Source organism: Rutidosis leptorrhynchoides, chromosome 3 (genome assembly GCF_046630445.1).
Source record: "Rutidosis leptorrhynchoides isolate AG116_Rl617_1_P2 chromosome 3, CSIRO_AGI_Rlap_v1, whole genome shotgun sequence".
In the NCBI taxonomy this organism is placed as follows: domain Eukaryota; kingdom Viridiplantae; phylum Streptophyta; class Magnoliopsida; order Asterales; family Asteraceae; genus Rutidosis; species Rutidosis leptorrhynchoides.
The window spans coordinates 381,848,805-381,865,013 of NC_092335.1; positions in this window are offsets into that span (position 1 = coordinate 381,848,805).

Sequence of the window (16,209 nt, forward strand, 5' to 3'; positions counted from 1 at the left end):
TTTCAGTAATTCTTTCTTCAATACATAAATCTTGAATCTTTCATGTGTCATTATATTATTTAATAAGTTGATAAGTAGGTCGATTGATTCGGTAGGTTGATACGTAAGTTGATTTGTTTAATATATTTACTTGAGCAAGAGAAGTACTCCCTCCGTCCCTATATTATTGTCCAGTATTCTATTTTCGGATGTCCCAAATTAATTGTCCGCTTCCATAAATAGAAAGGAAAGAAGATATCTCATTGGTGGATCTGGAGAGAGAAGATATTTCATTGGTGGAGAAATAAAGTTAGTGAGATTTCCTAAAACTGTGTATTTTTTGTCTGGTGACAATAAATATGGGAAGGAGGGAGTAATACGTATCCTTACAGATTATATGGTTTATGTTATAGCTTAGACCATAATGTATGGAAAAATGACATAGTTTTTGACTATATAGTTTATGTTATAGCTTAGACCATATTGTATGGAAAAATGAGTATTGTGGTATTTTCGGGAGAATTGTATTGATGTGATAGTGTTGTTTTTTTAAGTAGTTTGAGATTACTTATGATTAAATCACCCGCGCGATCATCTCTTGTAGTTGTATAATCCTCCACCAACTGCTGCACCGAAGAGACCCCGAACTAATCTGATGGCATAGCTGACAAATTGTATTAATGTGAACTAAGAGAGAAAAAACAATCCATTAAAAAACTCTATTCAATTAAAGTTCATTTGCACCGTTGATCTACGTGGTTCTACGCACCAACGCTCACAACTTACATACGCACCACGACCAAACATATTAAATAGGGCTTCAACAAAAAAATATGACGCCCCTAACGTCAAAAGTGAGGATTCCACGAATCAATTACTTTTGTGAAGCCAAAAAAATAAATAGTGACATCCAATAATATGTTGACACCTCATTTCTTCTTTTATTTATTTTAGTCACACAAAACTTTCAATCATATTGTATCAAATCATCTAAAAACTTCTCACTCAAATTTAACACTCATCATTATTTACTTTTATTCACTGACACTGTCACATCACAGTAAAAAATCCACTTTTGCCTCCATGTCATAGTCAGGACTAAAAGTGATCTATGACTGAATTTACGCGGCGTTACAAGCTCTCCGTCAGCTCACGTGACATTTTTTTACGCCCCCTGATGGCCCTAACGCGGCGTTAGGTCTTACGCGCCAGAGGCGTCAGTCAGCAAATTGACTGAATAAGCGCGACAGGGACACGTGTCGAGCTATGATTTGGCACGCATTTTTAACCGTTTCAAACGGTAACATTACCGTTTATTTAGTTTATTTTAAATCCTTTTTTGTATTTAAAAAAACTCATAATCAACATTCATTTTGTCATACCAAAAACACACATTTCACAAATCATTACATTCACATTTTATAATATTTAAATTTATGGAGTCATATTTACAACATTTTGAATCCATTTCGAAAGACCAGCGAATTGTTGAATGTATCCAAGAATTAGAGAAAGAGTATGAGCCTGAGCTTATTCCAAGAGTTCGAGGATACATTCCGAAGGAGCGTGAGGTTGCTGCACAACGCTTGTGGCAAGATTACTTTAATGAGACGCGAAAATTTATGCCCAAAATTTAAAAAGACGTTTCGGTATGCGGTGTCAATTATTTATCTAAATTGCCTAGTAATAATATTCCACAACATTTTAGATATTTTTCAGAAGGTATTGATGTTGTTGGTAAACAAAATCTTACTACTTTACAAAAGTGTACTCCAGAAGTACGCCGAGTGGCGTATGAAACAGCTATCGATATGTTCGATAAATACCTACAACTAAGTAAAAAAATTCTCAATACCATGCCTACACCACTTTTGTAAATGTATCATCATCTTATACAAAAGTGAGAAATTAAAAGCTCCGAATGCACTAGATATTGCACGATTATATAGTGCACATGAACAAAACCATGGTTTCAATGGTATGCTTGGGAGTATTGATTGTATGCATTGGGAGTGGAAGAATTTTTCGTTCGCATTAAAAGGACAGTACATAAGAGGTGATCACAAAAAACCGAAAATTTTGCTCATATTTGTGGATTTTGCATGCATTTTTGGGACGGAGGGTTTTAATAATGACATAAATGTTTTATATCAATCCCCTACATTTATATCAATCCCCTATATTTGATAAACTTAAGAAATAAACTGCTCCACTCGCACCATTTGAAGTTAATGGACATAAGTATACTAAAGGTTATTACCTTGTCGATGGTATATATATATTGGACGGCACTAGTCAAAGGGTGGTCTTGTCCGACAGATGGCTAAGTTCACTAGATTGCAAGCAATTGCGTGGAAGGATATAGAGAGGTCAGTTGAGGTTCTAGATGGTCGGCTTCGTATTCTAAGGACAGCTTCACGTACTATGAGTGTGAACAAGATGCGTTAGATAATATGATTTAAGAAGATAATGGATTACACTTTGCCACTAGGAGGAAGATATGATTAACAAGGATGTGGAGAACTGTCCTTAGATAATAATAGATAAAGGACGAGATCAAGAAACGATAACAAGACAAATAAGAGATAGGGGTTGCACGACCACCTTCAAGATGATCTAGTCGAGCAAATTTGAAATCTTCCATAGGCATTCTCACATTGCATTAGTTTTTTATGTAATCTCGAGTTTAAGTATGTTTAGTTTATTTTTAAATTTCTAATTTTATGTAATCATTAAGTCTTATGTAATGGTTAATTTTAATGAAATATTAGTTCATATTTTTTTGGTATAATATGTATTTTATAGATTTAAAGTATTATTTTTATCATATTTATTCCAAACAAAAAAAAGAAAATAAAAAAACGAGAGCCCTGCAATAATTGGCACAAAAATTTGACCTTTATCGTTAAAAAGTGTCAAATTCTGACTTTGACACGTCACAGGCAGATTTGAAATTTTTAGCCAAAAGTGGTCTCTCTGCATCCACGTTAGATGCAGGGTTATATATGGTCTAAGACTAACCCTTCATGAAACGTGAACGCAGTTTTAGTACTTTTTGATCAAAAAGTGCAAATGTGCGTGTCACGTGGCAAAGTCAGAATTTGATCATTTTTAACCCTAAATGTCAAATTTTTGTAGAGCCCACGATTCTTGATTTTATTTTTTATTTTGAATAAATATAATAAAATATACTCTGTAATACATATACATATTAAATATAAAAAAGGACATAATTTAATTTTTCATTAAAAGTCAACATTACATAAAATTTAACTATTATTAAAGTTAGACATATAAAATAAACTAAACATATTAAAACTCAAGATTACATTAAAAAAAAATGCAAGGGGCGAAAGGTCGATGGAAGGTTCTAGATATGCTCGACTAGATCCTCAGTAACTTGGTTGTGAACCCCCTATCCTTAATTTCTCTTGTTATCGTGTCTTGATCTCGTCATCTATTTCTTATACGTTGAGGACAATTCTCCACATACTCAGTAATCATATATTACTCTTAATGACAAAGTAAAAAATTCATTATCTTCTTGAATCATCTTATGTAATATGACACAACAATCCATTACTCTTCGGATCCTCTTTAATGACATAGTGCGTGAAATTGTCCTTAAAATATGAAACCACCCTTGACGAACCCCAAATGCCCTCTGATATCGGCTAAAAAGTCACGTTTTCACTCCGGTATTAAGGCCTAAAAACAAGAAAGATTCGAAATTTATCGGCAAAATACCCACTTCGTCGGTTATAATTGAAGAACAAGTAATTACGAAGACGGTGCAAAAAGAATCAAGAGAATCTGAGCTAAAACGAAGCTTCTAGAGCGAAAATGGTGAAAGACAAGAAATCAAGTTGCGATCCAGGAAAATCAGCTGACCAGGCAAGCCAAACGGCCTGCCAAACGGCTTACCTGGCTCAGAAACGGCCAGCCACACGGCCCAAGAACACGGCCTGGTCTGGCAAACGGCCTCTGCAAACGGCCTGCCAAACGGCCTGCCAGCCGTTTGCAGGGAAAATTTTGGCTTATTTAAAGGGCATTTGTCATTCATTCCAACACACACTTCAATTCACTTCTTTCTCTTTCTTGTACAATATTAGTCATACTTTCAAGGTCTTCGACTCCGTGCGGAAAACCTAGTACCCGGAGAAGAACACTGAAGATTGTATTAGGAGTGGTCTGGAGTCTTGAAGTTGTCACTTTTGTATTCGGAACTCATTTAATCTACTGGTACTTCTATCCCTTGTCTTTATATAATGTCTTTCATTATTATGCTTTGTGATACTGTTGCCATGATTAGCGAGTAGTTATCTTTAGTGTATGTTACGACGTAATCAGTTATAATGCCGAAACTATATTAGGGTTTGTGTATGTTATCAAAATGCTTTCCGATTATGCTTTGAACTCAATCGCTTTTCCAACTAATAGAACGTAGTTATTGGCTCTGCTTTTGGAAAGTCGCGAACCCCGATTCAGAGTACACTATCTGTGTCACCCCTTGGTAAGAGAAGTCTATCGAATACAACGTGAGTTTGACTGAGGCACACCGGTTGTAGTAAGTCCACCGAGCCTTGGATTCCGACTGAGGACTCTTTCGTAGTGAAACATCTGACTAGACCCCTAGTACATTGTCAGTCCTAGACCATGCTAGTGTAGTCACCAAGCACATAAACTTCGTACGTGCAAGCTGAAGCACAACGGTTGTTGTAAGCTGTACCTCTGCTATGTAAGGCCATGGAACATGGTTAGTGTTGACTAGTACACTTCACCATAACGCGGTCTTAAGCATTGCACCCCGCTTGAGGGATTCTTAGTTAATTAAGGAAATGTTTGTTCGAACACATAAAGGATTGGACTGTTAGGATAACTGAACGTATTCATGGAAGTCAGCTTGACTTGGCCATGGTGTTCTTTATAGGTTGAACTCTTTTTAAGGGCCTAACTATCTTTCAAACCAATCACTAACGAAAGCATTAAGATACATCGCGTCTCTCGAATATGGAAAACCATGTATTCTATTATAATTAAGAAAGTTTAGACCATTTCGGAATGTTAATACATCACCCAACCGAGTCACTCAATTGGATGAGCCGTCTGAACGTGTATGCCTGTAGTCAGATTGCACGGGCGTCGGGGGTAAGGGACGTTGCTGTCTATTCAGAATCTTCAAGCCTATCGCATTATCCAGTGACATGTCTTATGACAGGGGCGTTTAGGACTAGTATAGTAAATACAAGGTCAATGCCTATCCATGAGCCAGCATTCCATAATATCGGCAAAGTAACTGATGAAATCGTAACATGCACTTGTTTTAGCTTTATTTGAATTACAAATTTTATCGTACTTTACTTTATTTACTTAATCTAGAAAACCCAATATTAGGTAATCATCCACTAATCCAGCACCTTATAATTATCTTAAGTTTAGATATAGGTTCGATTCTACTGATATCTCAAAAATACGACTCTAGGTCATACTTCCCTTACTCATAACAAGGAGTAGTAAGATTTAGGCCCCGCTAAATATAAATTTAAAACTAATATCCCCTTTGATAGTCAAAGCTGACGCGTTACGACCTGACGACATCGCACAAATAACACCGTCCGTTTTTTGGCCATATCATTGTGGTGACATCAGAGTTTTTGGCGCCGCTGCCGGGGAACTGGTATCAGACAACACTGCTCTCTATCAAACTCATTCACAAACATTTAAGTGGTGTCTAAGAAAGACAATTATACACGAACTTGGTTGTCGGATTTTTACAAACAGTCTCCAATTATATTGGAACCAAAAGGATCCTGCCTCTCCGTAGTCGGCCTGGCCACTTGGTTTGTTGAATAGTTCGTGCGAAGCTCTGTTATCAAAATACCAGGGAATCAGTAGCAAGAACCAAAAACATATCTATAATTAGGATAATTAGAATACCTTAAAATAGAATACCTTAGACTACCTTAGCTTAGAATACCTTAGACTATCTTAGATTACTCATTAGATTACCTTAGACTAAATTAGGAACCTAGCTTATCTGTTTAAAATTTAAAACAACAAAAAGAGGCATACCCAGTGTATGACTCAAACCCGATCTAGACCAGGGTCGTTGTTTTTCGTACCTGATCCGAACGCCATAATCTCTAAAGCATGCAAGGAAGCAAGAATCAGAAAACAAATGGCGTTACGCGTTACTTTAGCAGAAAACACTAAACCCTCGATTGAAGGTTGAGGAGTACCAATCAGATTTCCAGAGATTCAAGGACACTCGTTCGAGTTAAAACATCACATCATACAACTCATCCAAAATGGTTGTCAATTCCATGGATTACCGAATGACGATCCTAATTCTCACCTCGATAAATTCATATCTCTTTCGAATTCCTACAAGCAGCCAGGGATAGGACAAGATATAGCCCAGCTATACTTGTTCCCCTATTCACTCACTCATCATGCACATACATGGTTTGAAGGACTGGAAAAAGATTCCTTCACGTCTTGGACGGAGATGGCTACTAAATTCTTAACCAAATATTTCCCTCCTTCTAAACAAACCAAGCTTAAGAATGATATCATTAACTTCAAATAAACTTATGATGAATCTCTTTACACTACATGGGAGCGATTCAAAACCCTGCTGAATAAATGCCCTAACCACCAGTTAGAACGGTCAGCCCAAATCTGCACCTTCTACAATGGTCTTACGGTAAATCATAGGACGATGATCGATGCCGCCGCTCAAGGAAATCTGATGAACCAAACCGTAGACGAAGCGTGGGAGTTGCTCGAAAACATGACAATGCATCATCATGACTGGAACAGTGGTGAAACAACTTCATCATCTCCACCACTCTCCGCACTCAATAATCAAATAGAGGCCATCAAATCTCTCACAGACAATATGAAATCTCTTGCCAAACAACTCGGAGAATTGAACACGCAGCCGCAGCAAGTTAACCAGGTTCAGGCCTGTGTTAATTGTACCAACCTGCAACCCACTGAAGAATATCAAGTTGAGTACGAAAACCCTGACAGTTCAGTCTGTTACGTTCAATACACAGCTCGCCAATCAAATCCTGGCTTCAATAAAAAACCTAGGGTTAACCAATTCCAAAGAAACAACCAACCTTTTCGCTATCGTTACCCACCTTACCCACCTCAAAAATCTCAATTGACCTACGATTAACCACTTCCACTCACTGGTCCACCAGCTGAGGAAAATTCCCCAAGGACCCAAATTACAAAAGTAGCCAACCCCACTCTCGGAACTGATGATCGGTTGACACAGTTCATTCAAGCATAACAACAGCTAAATCAGAGAACTGCATGTAGACAAGACCAGGCAGAGATACTAATGAGAAATCAACTGGCTCTTCTCAAAAGTCTAGAAACACAGCTCGGACAGTTATCACAACGCCTTGAAACCTGACCCCAGGGAAGGTTACCTAGTAATACTATACAAAATCTCCACATAGAGGAAGCTAAGAAAATGTAGTCAGTAATCCCAGGAGAAGAAGCATGGAGAAGGTCAGATAGAATCAAGAACAAATCGACGTCTACTCAGCAGTTGTCCACCGCAACTCCGGTTCGTGTACCATATCCTGGAAGGTTACAGGAGGAACCATCTAAGCTTGATTCCTTCAAACTTGATGGAAGATTCCTGGACACCGTGTCCAAAGTGCCTAATTAAAAGAGATATATCCGAAGGCTTCTCTCTACAAAGGAAAAGATACCAGATACTAACAAAATTCAACTGAGTGAACACTGCTCAGCAGTACTCAGAAACTCTCTACTACAGAAGCTAGGAGATATGGGCCGCTTCATTTTCCCGTGTTCAATCTACCAATCTGGAACCATTCATGCGCTAGCAGATTTAGGAGCAAGTATCAACCTAATCCCCTAATCTCTCTACAAGAGATTAGAGTTAGGAGACTTGTCACCAACCAAAATGAAAATCCGACTTGCCGATCACAAAATTCGATATCCTAAGGGCATAGTTGAGAACGTCTTGGTGAAAGTCGATAAATTCTTGTATCCTACGAATTTCGTAGTGATGGACATTCAGGAAGACCTAAACACACCAATAGTGTTAGGAAGACCTTTCATGAATACGGCTAGGACAGTCATTGATGTGTACAATCAAACATTGATCTTACGATCACATGAGGAGAGCGTTACCTTCAAAATTGACCGACCTACCGATCTTTCTGGACATGCAGAGATGTTTGCTATTTCCACTAGACGGATCACTTCCGATGATGAGTCTCCACCACCAGCCGAAGATATCAAGATGGGTGTCGAGTCACAGCCGGTTGATGACCCAGAAATGGAAGAAGAGGATCCCAGCGAAGAAATAGAGGAAGAGGAAGAACCTGAGGAGGAAGAGGAAATGAAAGACGTAAAGAAACTGCGATGATACCATCTCCAAGCCCTGATCTTCATGAAGAATTAATGAGGCTTGAGAGTAAAGATCACAGTTTAATCATTCGCTTCTAAAAGAAGACTGATAAGGTTGACGTTAAGGACATAGAAATTGATCTCGAAAGTGTCAACGTGAAGAACCAGAATACTAAAGAAACCCGTTCATCGGACGAATCTACAGACGATTATTCTATCGATGATAACGAGGAAGGGTAACATGAAGACATTCTGGATAACTCATATTCTCCATTCGAATCAGATCAGGAGGAGCCGGACTCTTTTTCAGATCGAATTACGATCATATCTACTCACGCCGAAATGATAACCTTCATCAATGACACTGATGAATTTGAAGAGATTCTCGAAGCTATCCAAAAATCAACAATTAACTACATGCTACGCTTAACCGAGAGAATCACGGCTATCAAGAACGAATACGATCATTATCTCCAGAGAGAAGACAATAATGCTGAAATCCTAGAAGAACGCATTCAAAACTTTATCAATACCCTTCACGATCATATCTATCGCGAAGAAAGGCAACGAGAGCATAACTCTGTAGTTCGAACTATTCTAGAGACGAGATTTTGTCGAGATCAGAAGATCATTTACTCTAAGGTCTACAATGCCTTAGCCGGATCTGCACTTCCGTTCTCAGCAAACCAACGACCACTACTAACTCTCATCCGGAAGCATATGGATCTTTCCACCGGACGCCCGATGATACGGCCAAAACGGACGGTTTTATTTGTGCAGTGTCGTCGGGCCGCAGCACGCCAGAATCAACCACCAAGGGGGTGGTACTGTTTTAAATTTATATTTAGCGGGGCCTAAATCGTACTACTCCTTAGTATGAGTAAGGGAAGTATGACCTAGATTCATATTTTTGAGATATAAGTAGAATCAAACCTATATTTAAGCCTAAGATAGTTATGAAGGAGTAGTGGTTACTTAATTTTGGGATTTTCTAATTTATAAGACAGATAAAGTAAATGCGATAAAATTCGTAATTCAGATAAGGTTAAATTGAGTGCATACTATGACTTCATCAGTTATTCTGCTGAGATTATGGAATGCTGGCTCATGAATAGGCAGAGGCCTTGTATTCATTACACTGGTCCTAAATGCCCCTGTCATATGATATGTCACTGGGTACTGCGTTAGGCTTGAAGATTCTGAATAGACAGCAACGTCCCTTACCCCCAACGCCCGTGCAGTCTGACTACAGGCATACACATTCAGACGGCTCATCCAATTGAGTGACTCGGTTGGGTGACATATTAACATTCCACAAAGGTCTAAACTTTCTTAAGCATAATAGAATACATGGTTTACCATATCCGAGAGACGTGATGTGTTTCAATGCTTTCGTTAATGATTGGTTTTAAAAGATAGTTAAGCCCTTAAAAAGAGTTCAACCATAAAGAACAACATGGCCAAGTCAAGCTGACTTCCATGAACACGTTCGGTTATCCTAACGGTCCAATCCTTTATGTTTCTAAACAAACAGTTCCTTAATTAACTAAGAATCCCTCAAGCGGGGTGCAATGCTTGAGACCGCGTTATGGTACAGTGTACTAATCAACACTGACCGGGTTCCATGGCCTTACTTAGCAGAGGTACAACTTACAACAACCACTATGCTTCAGCGTGCACGTACGGAGTTTATATGCTTGGTGACTACACTATCATGGTCTGGGACCGACAATGTACTAAGGGTCTAGTCAGATGTTTCACTACGAAAGAGTCCTCAGTTGGAATCCAAAGCTTGATAGACTTACTACAACCGGTGTGCCTCAGTCGATCTTACGTTGTATCCGATAGACTTCTCTTACCAAGGGGTGACACAGATAGTGTACTCTGAATCGGGGTTCGCGACTTCCCAATAACAGAGCCAATAACTACGTTCTATTAGTTGGAAAAGCGATTGAGTTTAAAGCGTAATCAGAAAGCATTTCAACAGCATACACAAACCATAATATTATTTCGGCATTATAACTGCTTACATCATAGCATACACTAAAGATAACTACTCCCTAATCATGGCAACAATATCACAGAACATAATGATTATATAGAGATAAGGGATAGAAGTACCAGTAGATTAAATGAGTTCTGAATACAAAAGTGACAACTTCAAGACTCCAGACCGCTCCTAATACAATCTTCGGCGTTCTTTTCTGGGTACTAGGTTTCCCGCACGGAGTCGAAGGACTTGAGAGTTGAGAGTATGACTAATATTGTACAAGAGAGAGAAAGATGTGAATTGAAGTGTGCGTTGGAATGAATGACAAAGACCCTTTAAATAAGCACAACATTTGCCTGCAAACGGCTGGCAGGCCGTTTGGCAAGTCGTTTGCAGGAACCGTTTGCTAAGGAAAGCCGTTTAACGAGGTCGTTTGATCTGGGCATTTGGCAGGCTGTTTGCCACACTGGCAGGCCGTTTGGCAACCTGTTTGGCAAGCCGTTTGTCTTGCTGATACCCTGGATCGTAACTTGATTTCTTGTCTTTCACCGTTTTCGCTCTAGAATCTTCGTTTTAGCTCCGATTCTCTTGATTCTTTTTGCACCGTCTTCGTAATTACTTGTTCTTCAATTCTAACCGACGAAGTGGGTATTTTGCCGACAAAGTTCGAATCTTTATTGTTTTTGGGCCTTAATACCGGGGTGAAAACGTGACTTTTTAGCCGATACCAAATATCCCACACTTAGACTTTGCTTGTCCTCAAGCAAACTCTCATTTCCTTAAGAATCTTTTCGGAAATTCTTTTCTAATAGCCTAAGCAGTTTTCTTTTATTATAAGAGTAAAAAGATAAGGTGAGTCATCTATGTTATCATTGAAACTATCTCTGCAAGCATGCGAGGAGGTTACATGACATAGGCTAGCTTTCATAGGTCACTCAAATCACACAAGTATTTAGGGTTCCCTATAGATCTAAGAAATGACTTCACTCGTAGCCAGTCATGCTGCACCCATCGTCATAGGCTTGATAAAGACTCAAATCCTTGCTGCTAAGGCGAGAACGTTAGTAATCTTAGCTTCTAGGTCATTTGTCAATGATGGAAAAGGAATTTTGGAGTGGTAGTGAAGTTGTTTTTGAAGGGTGAGATAAAAGGGTAATGTAGTCTTTATACAGACTTTTATTTGGATAGATAGGAGTGCTGAAGTATTTGAGAAGCACTTTTGAACTTTTCTTCATTTGATAATCATTTTCGATCAAGATTTCTTCAGCATTTCTCTTATTAACTTCTGCTCCTTTTTTCAGAACTTTGAAATATATATATATATATATATATATATATATATATATATATATATATATATATATATATATATATATATATATATATATATATATATATATATATATATATATATATTCTGGAGATTTCATCTCGAGAAACTTTTTGCCGGTAAACTTTTTCAAGACCTTTGCCATGATACTTAAGAGGTTTATAACATCAGGTTTTCGAAAGGAATCTCATTTTCTAGATTTTTCGAGTAATAGCAAAGATGATGTGGGTGTGGTTGTGGAGTAGAAGTAGTGGAGGTGCGAAAGGCTTATTTTTGACAAATGGCTAGCTCTTCTGATTATAACCGAATCTCGTTTCGCTGCTCGAAAATGTAGACCTAAAGAAAGTTCTGGTTCTGAGTACAGACATCGGCTCTCTCAACGGAAAATAGTGAAGCATTAAAGATGAATGCTGGTCTTATTTGGGGTGCCTCACCATAATCAATTTAGGTCGATAATGCCTTAGTCATGCAATGATCTATTAGAGATTTGGTTCAACCTAACAAGATTTCCACCCTACTTAAGCCTTACTTTTATTGACAAACGTTTTAGGTTTTCAAAAATACTTTTTCGAAAAGGCTTTCTTTTGCAAAAATTTTGAAATTTGGCTTAAGGACTTGGAATCTTCGTAACGGGTTATTTTAATACAGCATAAAAAGATTATACCAACATCCCACACTTAGACAAACATTGTCCTCAATGTTCCTAGTGTATCCCACACTTAGGAGTTTTAGTTGAAGATTTGGGAGTATTTGTCTAGTGTTTTAATTGGGTAGGAATCCCACACTTAGTGATAAGCTAGGATGTGGCATAGTTTGAATCTTGAGCTAGTAGCGAAAAGAAAGAAATACCCCTTGCAGATGCGGATGGTTTTCAATCCTTGCGTCTTTTATTGATCGGCTCATTTGTCATCCTTTATTCTTCTACTCTACTTTATTGCACGGGTTGCCTCCCGAGAAGCGCTTTTGTTTAAGGTCGTGGCTCGACCGTAGTGACACTTTAAAAAGCAAACATTCCTCGCTGATGGTTGTAATCTTGGTCTTCTCGAGGGAATGTGAGTCTTGGCGGGTAAATCCTGAGAAAGTGTCGGACCAATAGTGGTAGAAGATCTGACACTTCTCTTGAAGATCTTCTGAAAGATAAGTAGTGCGCAATTTTGGCTCTTGATAAGTCTTGAAGTCCGATGAGAATATGATCTACGGCTCTGCTGGTTGACCCATGAATGTCAATCATAGAAGCAGTACTGGTGGTGCTTGTTTCTCTGATGGGATACTCATTTCGGGGGTCTTGAAACAATGTTAGAAACTGTATCTTTAGAATTTCGAAGTCTTCGGAATGGTGATCTCCACAATAAGAGTCTGTAGCTTTGCACAGATTTGTTAAAAGACGAAGCTGAAAAGAAGTGAATAGCAATCCTGATCCGAGCATTAATGTCACCGTCTTTGAGTATATCTCCCAACATCTAGCTTTAAATGTGAAACTAGGATCTTGGATTCGTGGAAGATACGTGATATCTGCTTCGTAACATAGGTGGCAATGTTGACTCGATCTGGTTCAAGATGAGAGAACGGATTGTTTCGCCTGACTTCCTCCGTAACAGCGTCTCATAAATCTTTGATAATCAGATCAGCATGGTGATCAATTGTTACATAAATCACTAGCCTGTCTGGTGTGCTTTCGAAATTATCTCTTTCTAGGAGAGCGAACAAGCTGTGAATATCCTCGATCATTTGCAAATCAGAGTGATAAGTCAGGCGTCCGGTGGAAAGATCCATGTGCTTCCAGATGTGAAACAACCTGTCCATATTACTATAAACGCAGTACGTTCTCATTGGTCCCATAGCAAGGTATTTAACCTCTATATGATACGTTTTAGAAAATATTGCATTCGTTTCATAAAAAGCACATCATTATTATACATAATGCATATTTTAAACAAGTGGGCGATTATTTAAGAAATAATCCCCAAAATACATCGGTTTCTAAATACTACACACGTGACGTAACAGTTGAATATAATACATGACAAAGGTTTTATTAAATGCAACACTTTATTTAAATAAAAGTATGAGACTCCATGCACAACTTGCTCAGATAATGCAACAGCGGAAGACTTTCTTAAAGACCTGAGAATAAACATGCGTAAACAGTCAACACAAAGGTTGGTGAGATATATAGATTAATCATCGATATAAATATAGACCACAAGATTTCATAGTTATAAATATATGTACACTCGCAAGTGTATACAAGTATTCTATAAGTTGTTGATATTGCTTAAAATGATCATATATTTAGACGCAATATCGTTCCAATATGTAATGTTTTTAATTGTAATTTCCTTATTTTTAGTTGTAATCGTTTAAATAAATAAGTGTGAAGACGAAAGACGCAAATCGCTCAAAAATGAAGATTTAAAGACGAAAACGAAGATTTGAAAGACCAAAACGTCCAAAATGCTCAAAAGTACAAGTTACACTCCAAGTGGTTTAATTTATCGATGAATAACGGCTAAAAATAGACAGAGTACAAGCCGCGAAACGCAAAGTACAAGATATCTAAGCATATGAAAAGGCGTTCGAAAATCCGAAACCGAGACATAAACCAAGTATCAACGTACGACTCAACGGAGCTAAAATTACAAGTCAACTATGCACAAAAATATAATATAATATATAAATAATTCATAATAATAATAATAATATAATAATAATATATAATAATATATATTATGTCGACAAGGTGCAGAATTAAAATGAACGGATGAAGTGAGTCAAGATGTTCCCATCAAACTTTCCATTAATCAATAGTGACTTTTTAAACTCTATAAATAAGGAGTAAGGTGCAGAGAAGCAAAATACACATCTAATCGATCAGTAGGATAGTTTCACATCTCAATTCTCAATTCTCACTTTCTTTTTAATATTAGTAGTATTTAATATTTTATCCAAGTAGTAGTTGTGGTATAATTCAAGCTTACGGGTATTATAGTACTGCTTTTCTACCATTCCTACCCGCTGTAAGTCTCCACGTCCCAACTTTGTTAATATTATTAAGTATTGTTATTATCGTTGTTATTATTATCGTTATTATTTATTATTACCATCGTTATTATTATTGTCGTTATTATTATTGTTACTATTTTTATTATTATTATTGTCATTTATTATTATCGTCGTTATTATTTATTGTTCCTATTATTATTGTTATCATGTCCACTTTATATAATTTATATTTTTATGCTGTTATAATGTCCAACTAAAAACCCATAGTGGAAACTAAAATGTAGATCCTCTGGACAAATGGATTGAACCATATTATAATATTATGATGTAACTTTGACTATTTAATATTAAGTTTAATCACCGACCCATTGTTATATAATTTAATATTTTCACTCCTATCACATGATTTATTAAAATTGATAAGCGAAAGTTAATTAAATTTACATAAATTGTGCTTCAACACTTTAGTGATCTAGACGGACATATGGACAAATTATTGACAACAATTTAGAAGTGTGATCCGGTGGTTTGGGTAATATTATAGTTTATATAATCGTGTAATTATAAAAAGGGAAGACCGTTATAATTTTGGTATTAGCGAAAGTTAAAACTGGATTAAATCTCAATTTGAATAGTCGGGGTATAATTTAATTCGCTAAAACAATATCTAACAAAAGTTAGATTTAATTTTAGTTAGTTAAATCTTTATAAATCGAAAGATAAAGTATAAGGATATATATTAAAACATCGTAATCGGACTTAAAAACAATCCATAATCCAGAGGGGACATATTTTAGTAGCCACTACTTTACTCAATCTTAAATCTCATCAATTTCACTTTTTACTACACAGATAAATTTTATTTACTTTTACCGTATTACTTTTTACCATATAGTAAATTTTAATTACTTTTTACTATTCTACTATATTGCCATGAAAAAATTATTTCTTCTATTTTTTACAAATTAGTATAAATTGTAGTTTTATTTAGTTTCGTTAATTTAGTTATTGCATTTAGTTATAAGTAAAGCCTAATCCAAAATCCCCCTTTTAAATAGTTTAACTTTTAGCAATTAAAAATCTTGAAAACTCCATTTCCCTATAGAACGAACCGGATTTACCAAATAAAATATTACTATACGGATAGGACAAAGTTGCATATTTGTGTGAAATCAATCCGAAATCATAAAAAAGCCATATAATCACAACAAATTGGTGTAATAAATTCAATCTAAATCCGTTCAAAATAAAAGGACACGATCACGCACATCAACTTTTTGGCGCCGCTGCGGGGAAAGTTGGCAGTTAAATAAATAGATAATTTTTCTGATTCGTAGTAGTAGTTAGATTTGTACGTGGACTGGGTTATTGGAGCCAAATAGTACCCAATTATATTGGGACCAAACGAATCCTGCCCCTCTGCTGCATCTTTTGGCTATTCGAAACGTGGGCAAAATCAGAAGGAAAATCTGTTTGTTTAAAGGTTTTATCATTGTTTTTATGTTATTCG